This window comes from Ischnura elegans, chromosome 10, assembly GCF_921293095.1.
Source record: "Ischnura elegans chromosome 10, ioIscEleg1.1, whole genome shotgun sequence".
In the NCBI taxonomy this organism is placed as follows: Eukaryota; Metazoa; Arthropoda; class Insecta; order Odonata; family Coenagrionidae; genus Ischnura; species Ischnura elegans.
The window spans coordinates 8,079,418-8,089,236 of NC_060255.1; the positions used below are offsets into that span (position 1 = coordinate 8,079,418).

The 9,819-nt window shown below is 36.2% G+C and overlaps 1 long non-coding RNA gene across 1 annotated transcript; it reads left to right on the plus strand.

Moving 5' to 3' along the window:
• The first annotated feature begins 395 nt into the window (after nt 1-395).
• On the plus strand, nt 396-9,544 carry LOC124166894. The gene is made up of 3 exons (XR_006866527.1): nt 396-601; nt 1,561-1,798; nt 7,897-9,544. It is a non-coding gene; the product is annotated as an uncharacterized LOC124166894 (long non-coding RNA).
• The last annotated feature ends 275 nt before the right edge of the window (nt 9,545-9,819 follow it).

The window sequence follows — 9,819 nt, forward strand, 5'->3', positions numbered from 1 at the left end:
ATTTCTTTTTAAAACGATAAAAAACCTAGAAACCGCTAACTACCTTAGATTAAATTAACTTTAATTTAAATTTTTTCAATTTAAAACCATCAATAAATAAGATTATATTAAATATTATAAAAAACTATATCGAGCGGAAAATCAATAATCGGCTTAACCAATAAGATTTGTTCATAAGGAGGCGCTGTAATACAAAAATAGCGCCAAATTTCTTTAACGGCCAACGGCCACAACACACGTGGAACAATGTTCTAGAATTTTCTCGTCTTCTACGAAGGTCAGTACGACTACAGAATACGTCATCGCATTACGAAAAAAGATCAGTCGAAAATTTTCTCAACGGTACGCATTCAACTGTCGTTTACAATCCAACACCCACTCCCCCTTCCCCTACTTACACATCCCAGTCCCTCACTAGCCGTCCTTTCGGTAGTTGCACATTTATGCATGTCTGAATTCCTTAAAATTAATTTTCTAAACTTTGTCAGCCGTATCTCAGTTCGCTGAAGTCACCGTTTCATTCCGGGGAATGAGGATGGAGAGCGTTAACTACAAGCTATCAACAGAAATACAAAGAAGAAATTCAACAGTGTACGATGAGGTAAGTGAGAACATGTAATGGTATAGTGAACAGAGATGGTAATTGTAATTTTGGTCTATTCGCGTTTATACAAAAGCATTGTCATGTCACTGGTATAACTCATCACGTAAAATTATTGCATATGAGAGTTAATAGTGGATATAGACAGTGAATAGATAATACGGAGTTCGTGAGTGAAAAGTACATATTAATCCCATAATGCTGTAATTGCATAAGTGAGAAGGATTACTTTGTCCGCATTAGTGCATAAAATTGGTGCCCTTCACAATTCACTTCATTATCATCGATGTATCAAATTTATTTATGTTAACATTATGAATACCTTACAAGTGAATGAAAGCCACATTGAGCATAAGTAGCCTACATTCAATTAAAGGATCGTATTTATCGCTTTGGGATATAACAGGCCAATTCTACGTCAGATCTATGTATTATATCTGTAGTAAAGATTCTATGAAACGGATATATTCAATTGACATCCCAGCTTTATGCCCGCTGCGTACGAGTTTTTTCTATTTTCTTTCTCATAATTGCTTCCCTAGGTTCGATCGCAGATAAACTATCAAATGACAAAAACATATTATTTGTTATCTTGTCAATTGGTCAAGAATTGACGGTGAAACCGATACAGTGCCAAAATAGAACTTTCAGTACCAATAAAGATCTCCAATCTTCGAAAGAATGTATGTTATTAAATTCAGTCAGCAATGGGATCATCTTCTTCTATTTTGCCTTAGGTGACGCTAAGCTTTAAGATCTTAAGCTAAGACTTATTCCATTTGTTCAATTGTAATAGCGCTATAAGTTAGAAGCTGGAAAACCTTTTTTGGCTTAAATCAAGTGTCATTAATCCTGAATAATTATGCCATTAGTATTTCATCTGAACGTCGACGAAATGAATAACTCTATAATGCAATATGAAATGATATAGTAGTATTTACTTTTCTGGTCATTTGCAGATTCGCTGCCCAGATACCTATGCCCAGGTGGGATAGTCTGATGCCGTCTTTATTGTGGAAAAGGTATTGCTAAATAATCCATCTCAAGCAACAATGGAGCCTTTATTACCGACTGAAGATATAATTTACATGCGAAAGCTACTACTTCATGGAAAATTTAAGGAGCGACTGATGGAATTGACTTCTTTCCGTGAAGACAGTCCAAATTCTTGGTTTTCATCATCGAATCTTATTAGAGGTATTGAGTAATTTCATTATCATTTCGTCATTTGAATTGATCAGTTTGTCACGACTAACATTAAAAATTGTTCATTTTGTTGACTGTATTAGTGAATAATAGTTTTGAAAAGGCATTATGAGTAGGCTAAAACATGTTTATAATAATCATAAATTTTGGCTTGGCTTGGTTACTGCACTTAACTATTATCAATCACAATTAATTGTGCACTTAAAAACCCACTAAGAAGTCTGCCTGTGAGAGGTTCATAGATTTTAATCAACGCGTTTTGTATGAGAATGTGTATGAATGTTTCACCGAAAATTCTGCGAGGTTTTCTTAACAGTGTTGTGTAATTCAATAATATTGGTCGTAGTCAACTTAAGTTGAAGAGGGAGCCTTCGTCCGCCGATATTTTCGAACCGATTTCTTTTTAAGGCAACAAAAAATCTAGATACCGCTAAAGATCGTAGATTTCAGGTTAAATTTAAATTTTATCCATTAAAATACATCAATAAATACGATGATATTAAATATTATAAGAAAACTATATCGCGCGAAATATGTATAATATTCATTCATAAGAAGGCGTGATATTTCGATATTCGAGTTATTTCGAGACCTTTAAGCATGAGGGAAGCTGACTAAATATTCGCCGAATACCTTAATATTCTGATGAGAATCACGATGAGTTTTAGATATAACCTGGAAAGTTTCCTCAGATTTACTTCAGCTCTAAAACGACTAAAATTTACAATAACTGTGAGCTAAGTAAAAAACCAAAAAAATTGAGAGGGAATAATCCTTGATAAACAAATGAGAGAAAAATATAGGGCAGGAATCTTGAGTTAACATAATATATGGTTTGAGTTGCCGGTATATGGTTGAATGCATGCAAAGGATGTATCGAAGGTAAATTCCATTAAGCATTTAAATTAAGAATTCAAGGGAATACATGATTTGAATGGCGAAGGCTGATACTTGTGCAAGTATATTGTAGTATATGAAGTCAAGATACCTTGCAATTCTCCACATAAATATTTATTTAAAAATAACTCAATTTTTTCACTTTTCGAACGAGCGTCAGTGGCACGTCCTTAAAAGTCATGTCATTCAGGAGAGAGTTAGAAATTGGTGGTGACATCGCATAAAGTTGCGGTCGAATAGGGTCCTGCTCGCCGCGGTCACTGCTTCACGTAGGTTTGAACGTTCATGTGTCAGCATCGCAGTGGGAAGGGGAAAAAGCTTATCTACTGCCGAAGACCAAATGCGTTTCTCACTCCACTTCTTCCACGTGGTGCTTCAGTTATTCTCATCTCACTCCCTAATTCCGCTCAATACATACTTCCAGAATAATTTTGCCATCACGTCAATTCGGAAAGTCAAAGCGATTGAATGGCAAACCTAAGTTCAAATCCTTTTCGAAAATTTCTGGCAGAATACTATTTGCCTGATGTTCGAGATATTTTGAGAAAGCCTAATTATTATAGTAGAAACGATCACTAGGGTGAGATTAGGGAAATAGACTGCAGAACCGATAGATTTAAGATGTCGTTTTTTCCGCGTAATACTTGCGATAGTTTAGCTCTATGATACCTTAACGTGGATGAGATAAAATAGGTTCTGTATTTTAGATTACAATTTCCTATAATTCTCAACACTAGCTATCTGCATGCATTTCTTGGTATGTTACAATTCATACATGACTAACTTTTCGTTCACTACTATTGGCATGGAATCAACCCGTGTCACACACCCTAGTGTTGGCTTTCACGGTACCTCTTAGATGTAGATTTAACTTGCACATTTTATTTGAGTTCAAACTGCTACTGAATGACACATGATTGCTGAACCATGTAAGGTGTCAAATTAAAAGTATTCTAATCCTGCCTAAGTCGAGCATGTTAAAATTGGTGTGAGTGTTACACGGTAGTAAATGTGCAATAATAGGGTTTTATATCTATTGACGTGATTTGAAAATAGTTTTTTTTTATTTATCCTGCTACATTACGAATAACACAAGAACCAGCATGCAAAGAAAACGGTGGATTTTCAAAAAGACGCCACCCTGCATCAATGAATTCTCTTTCTCAACATAAAAGTGGGAGATAAAACTAATTTTTTTTAAATAATTTTCAGCAAAAAATGATCAAGCTTCATATCGATCAAACTGCAAGAAGAGAATACTCCCTACCTTTCATTTGCTTCCGGGTCCATGGACGGCAGAGCTCAGCTTTACAACAGCGATACTCCAAAATACATAATATTCACCAAGACTTCACACAGAACACGCAACTGACAATGATTTTTTTAATGAAACATTGACACTTTCACTTCACTGCACAGCTGGATGATCACTCGCTATTGGCGTTGAGTAACATAGCATGTAGCTTCTCACTATTTCCACTCACTTTGAGCAGTATGACCGATGATAATACTCCAAAGGCCAAGCCAAAAGCTTGAAAGGGATCGTTGAAAGCTTGATGTTAGGCTTGTACTTTAATTTAATGGATTAATTGAATTATTCACTACACCTTTTGTAGGCCCTAAAATAAAAAAAGAAATACCCTATAAGCTGTAACACAAAAAATTATATTAAAGACACCATACCTTCATTCATATGACAAGAAGGAAAAGTAACAGCGGAAATGCATGCAATTCTCACCTATTTAAGCCATTTTTAAAGATCTTATTTCATCGCACTGTAACTGGTTCAAGTTCATGTAAATTTCTGCATATGTTCTAATTGAACGAAGAATATGTGAATGCGTGAACCAAATTCTTGCGCTCGTATATTAACTTCTTCGTAATAATATATCGCGCAACCAGACCTTGCTCCTGAAGCCAGATTTTGAAAATACTTAAGAAAGCACGAAAAGTCTGAACCAAGTCAAAAACTATGATTTTAATACATAGAAATAGCATGGAATATTAGGTTATTAACAAGCATTTAACTTACCAGTACTCTTCAGCGACAGATCGTCCACCTCTCGACGGTAACCGAACTACTGTGAAACTTCGCATGACAGAATGAGGAATGAGGAGATTAAGTCAAAGTGACGTTTTGCTTCTCACTTACAGCACTGGAGGGGTAACGGAGGGTGGGGAAGCACGGGAGGTTGCCTAGCACAAATATCCCTAAGCAAAGTCAAAATTTTTGGCCTGATTTTGAGTCCGAGTGCATCATGAAGGCGGTCGGGACAGGTTCGGTTTGCGCGTCGTTGGGTGGAGTTGTGGTGAGGGGGAGGTACTCAAGAACGTCGGCAAAGTGGGGAGCGGGGAGGGAGAAGAGACCAAGGGCCCTACATACCTCTCGAGACGTCACGTACCTACGTATTCTGCATTGTTCACTAATAAAGTTCACTTGCTCTACAGCAAATTTGATCATAAAAATAAAATAAGAGATAGACTATAACACAGATAGACACTAGAGAGACTGATCGAGACTATAACGGCAGAGTTAGGGCTTATTGAGTGGTTTGCGGACTTTAGCCTGGCCTAAATGATGATACACCCGTATAATACCCTGTGAGCCACTTCAGTGGTGTTTGGCAGGGGGTCAGTATACACCAACATGCAGCATGCGATGCACTACGTCTTCGCGGTCGTCTAAAGCGGTATTAGCGTGGTTATCTGTGCGGTTACTACGATAGATCAGGTCATTAAAATAAATGAAGAGATATGGAAAGTAAAACTGTTAGATTCAGAATGTTGTTTTTTTACACGATCAATCGGAGAATATAATGGCAGCGTGAGAACTTAAAAATAGGTTAGTTTAGTTGTAATGTAGCCTACTAACATATGTATTCTTTATGCATGTTTCTGAATTTATCTAGTATCTCTCATAGTATGTTTTGCGTGATATAGCTTCATAAGCTGACTACCTTCTAAAGAAGGTGTCAAGTATTGCCTTTCCATGGATATGGTAGTATAATTTGTAAGTAAAGGTAACGTTTTTATGACCGTGTGCTGTTCATGTGGGAATCCTCTTGCGTTCTTCATGATACTGAGTGATCAACCCCGGAGAAACACCTAAAAGGGTGCTCGCAGGGTATTATGTATATATGTAGATGAAATAGCTGCAGGGATGTTATGTTAATTTTACTTTCTTAAGGCAGAGCATTTATAAGTACGAGTAAATACGTGAATTAAGGAAACATATCAAGGCATGTTCTATTTTTTGTTTATTCGCCTGCAAAATTTGGATGTTTTCACGGTTCATTCTTAAGTTCATGCATTTACACATTTCCTCTCACGTGTTTATACTGTTGTCATTCATAATCACCAAGGAGGAGCTCTTAATCGTCATATAAAAAATTAATAAGTGATAATTATTTTCATGATAAATCCTTATTCAACAATTACGGCCATATTTGAAGGCGCAGCTCAACCGTAAATGACTATGTGCTTAACTTCCATCCGAATGTCAATTCACTTCCGTGATATAAACTGCGGTATCCAGAACTGCAAAACTTTACTTATAATTAACGATCAATACATAATATTTAATATTACTGATTACTGTTTATACTTGGGTGGAGTTCAGTGGCATTGTAGTCTTCTGATCCTCTTGAAACCCGACCTTCTCAGCTGTTGGTTGATAGAGAATAAATAAATACAGGGGCTAATATTTTATAGATACAAGAACAAATTAATTTGTATACGATATTTTGTATCTTCTTTTTTACTTTCGTGCTTGGAATTCAAAATCTGTACCAGAATATTTTATATTTGTATTATTTTTTACAGGTTCTTTTCAATTTGCGAGAGCTCTTTTTTCCATTTTCCAATGAGTCATTAACATGGGAGGAGTTTAGAGTTTTATGTTGATGGGAGGGGCAGCAATCCTGGCGGGGGTTTAGGTGCTATGGAACATCTTCTACTGTAACGGGGGGGGGGTATTCCATAGCCCTTAAATGTTCCTGAAAATTCTGTTTAAATTAGCCTCTAAAAATAACATTTTTAATAACTACCAAAGACGAAAATTTACTTAAACTTTTGATGCTTTTCGTGATGCCATGAATAGAACAAATTTATTGATTAAAAATCATTTAATTGCTAAATATAAAGTACACTTTCGGTTACTTTTCAATTAGTCGTCTTTCTGGTTATGCTTTAGAATACCTTCTTCATATAGCGTTGGAGCGGATAGCTTTCAATGAATTTTACCGCTATCCTGAAGCGTCCGTTAGAAAACACTATCCTTCGAGCCACATTCTCACTCCAGCGAAAAGGTGGAAATCGAAATTGCCAGTTCAGGACTGTACGGAGGGTGATCGTAAATGTCCCATTGAAATTCCTCAAGGAGCAGTTGGGCTATACCAGCGCCGAAAGGACAAGAGTTGTCATGGATCAAAACGCACCCAGAAGTCAGCATGTCTCATCTTATGCTTTGAATAGCGTAATAGCGCAATCGGTGAAATGATTCACACTCAGCAGATGCATTTATTTTTGTACCTACAAGCAACTTGAAATCCACTAGCAACACACCCTTTTGATCTCAAAGCACTTCCAGCATAAGCATTCCATTGTTGAAGGATGGCCTGAATTTTCTTGGTTTTCTAGGTGTCTTTCGGTAAATTCATTGTCGTACCCGCCGATCGCCATTATGACGATTTAACTGACCGATCGGAGATTTAAAAAAATCATCCCTCTAATATATTTTCGGTTAAAATTCTGCTACCTACATATCTAACATGACTTGCTACTGGTCTTTGACTCCATCAAAAATGCTATTTTAAATTTCTTTCAAGTTTTTTTTTAGCATACACGTCTCAATGTGACCAAAATTATTCATTTCCCATGAACAAGAGACCGGAAGATGATCACGTAACTTTGTACAGTGAACTGAAATTGGAAAAGCACGCCACAAAGTACAAAAATGGTTTTTAGCTACAAAAGTTTACGAAGTTGTTGTAAATATACTAGCCAAAATGGAATTAAGTTCGCCAAAAACGCCGGTATTGAACTTCTTCCGAGATTCACCACATTCAAGACAATGTTACACCAATTGTGTATTATAGTATTGCAATGAAACCAAAAATATATTTTTTTTAAAGATTACCTTTTCTTTATTACTGGTAATTTAATTTATGATATAATTGTTAAATTTGTTGCAGATATGGAACATATTGGCGGACCCTGATATTCTGAGAGGACGGGAGATGTCATGGATCAGAATACTTCCAGAAGTCAGCATGACCCCTTTTTTTAATAGCTCCACGCAATCTGCGCAATGTTTCATACTTATCAGGAGCATTTATAGTTGTCCTCACAAGCAACTTGAAATCCACTAGCAACACACCTTTTTGATTTCAAAACATGGCAGCATAACCTTATGATTGTAGAAGGAACGCCTGAATTTTATGGGTTTTTTTCGTGACTTTTGGTGCATTCATTTTTGTGATTGTTGGTTTGCTTTATGCGTGTCATATATAATCCGTCTCATCACTAGCTACATTTGATTTTAAAAATTTCTCTTTCATCAGCACAAATGTCTAGAAATGTCTATGTTTCAGAAAAGTAGAAAGTAGATGAATAGAAAGAAATGATTAAAAAAGTGCCACAAAAGAGATTCGAACCAGGGACGTGGTAGTCGGAAACAGTAACCTCAGGACTACGGATCACAAATTATGACTTTTATACGGGAGTACATTTGACCTCTAAATGATTAAATACTTTTTTGTTTAAACTATTGTTTATATAGCATCATGTGAGAGGTTATTCGAAGACAGTTCCCGATGGACTATAACTACTAATTCTAAGTTTGATTGATATCTTTTCAGATAATTTTTCAAGTTTCATTGATCTCTGAGGCCCACTTTTCGGACAATTCCCTTTCTGAGCGTGAGGTACGGAGGACGCGCAGTTGTACTCTGAGCGCAGTACCCGCCTAATGACGGAAAAATCGACTACGATAAAATCTGAAATCAAATTTTAATTGAGAAATATTGAGGAAATCGAGATGAATCCCCGATCTCGGGAAAAATATTCAAGTAATAATTATATTGATGCTATGATTAGTACCACCAACATTTTGAAACCAACCATCAGAAACACTTACTAGATCACTTACCTAGGTTGTTCAAGCTTCAATTTTGCGGCATATCCATTTCCTTACAGTACACGGAAGAAAAGTAGGAGAGAAGGGATTCCATATGAAAACCTTGTCAAGAAGAAGGAACAACATTATAGGATATATCTTAAGGTATGATGGCCTGATAAAGACAATCGTCATGGCACAAGTACACGGCAAGGACGAAAAAAAATGACCTTGAATGAAATAAACGGAACAGTTGAAGAAGGATGTCGAAAAACAGAAATGCGTAGCTGTGGAAAGATTAAAGGATAATATAATTGGGTGGGGAGGTACGTTCAACCAATCTCAGGCTTGTTAGCCAGTGATGATGGTACAGAAATAATATATTGCTCAACTTAAGGGTGAATGGCTTTATTCGGCAATTTTTATTATTGGCAAGTTTTATTCTTATTGGCTATTTTTAGGAATGGCACAGTGAATACTGTCGAAACCTGGTTCATACCGTCAAAAAAATTGTGAAACATTCCATATTGGTGTACCTGTGATTATTTTTATTGATATATTGTTTGCTGTTAAACGTTGAAAAGAAATAATGTATGTTAATGTTATCATAAGTACCATTTTTATTTTGAAACCGACTTCATTTAAGCAGATAAAATGTATGGTATCATTACAATAATATAATAATAAATAAAAATAAAACATCAACCCCAATGAGCAGCAAGAGGTAAGAGGTAAAGATTAAATTGCACCATCACTAATAAAATTCATGGTAATTGTACGGATTGTCATTCCATCCGGACGACCGCTCTCCTTGTCGACGGACGAAGCGCTGTGCTTCAACTGCCCTCCACGAAGTACTCCACCAGGCAGCGGGAACTCTTTGAAAAACCTCCGCCTCGACTGGTATTTTATCTGGACGTTAAGGGTGAAAATACAACACTACAGCCAATACACCTACCAGATCCTAGAGTTTTAACCTAATATTACGAATAAATTATAA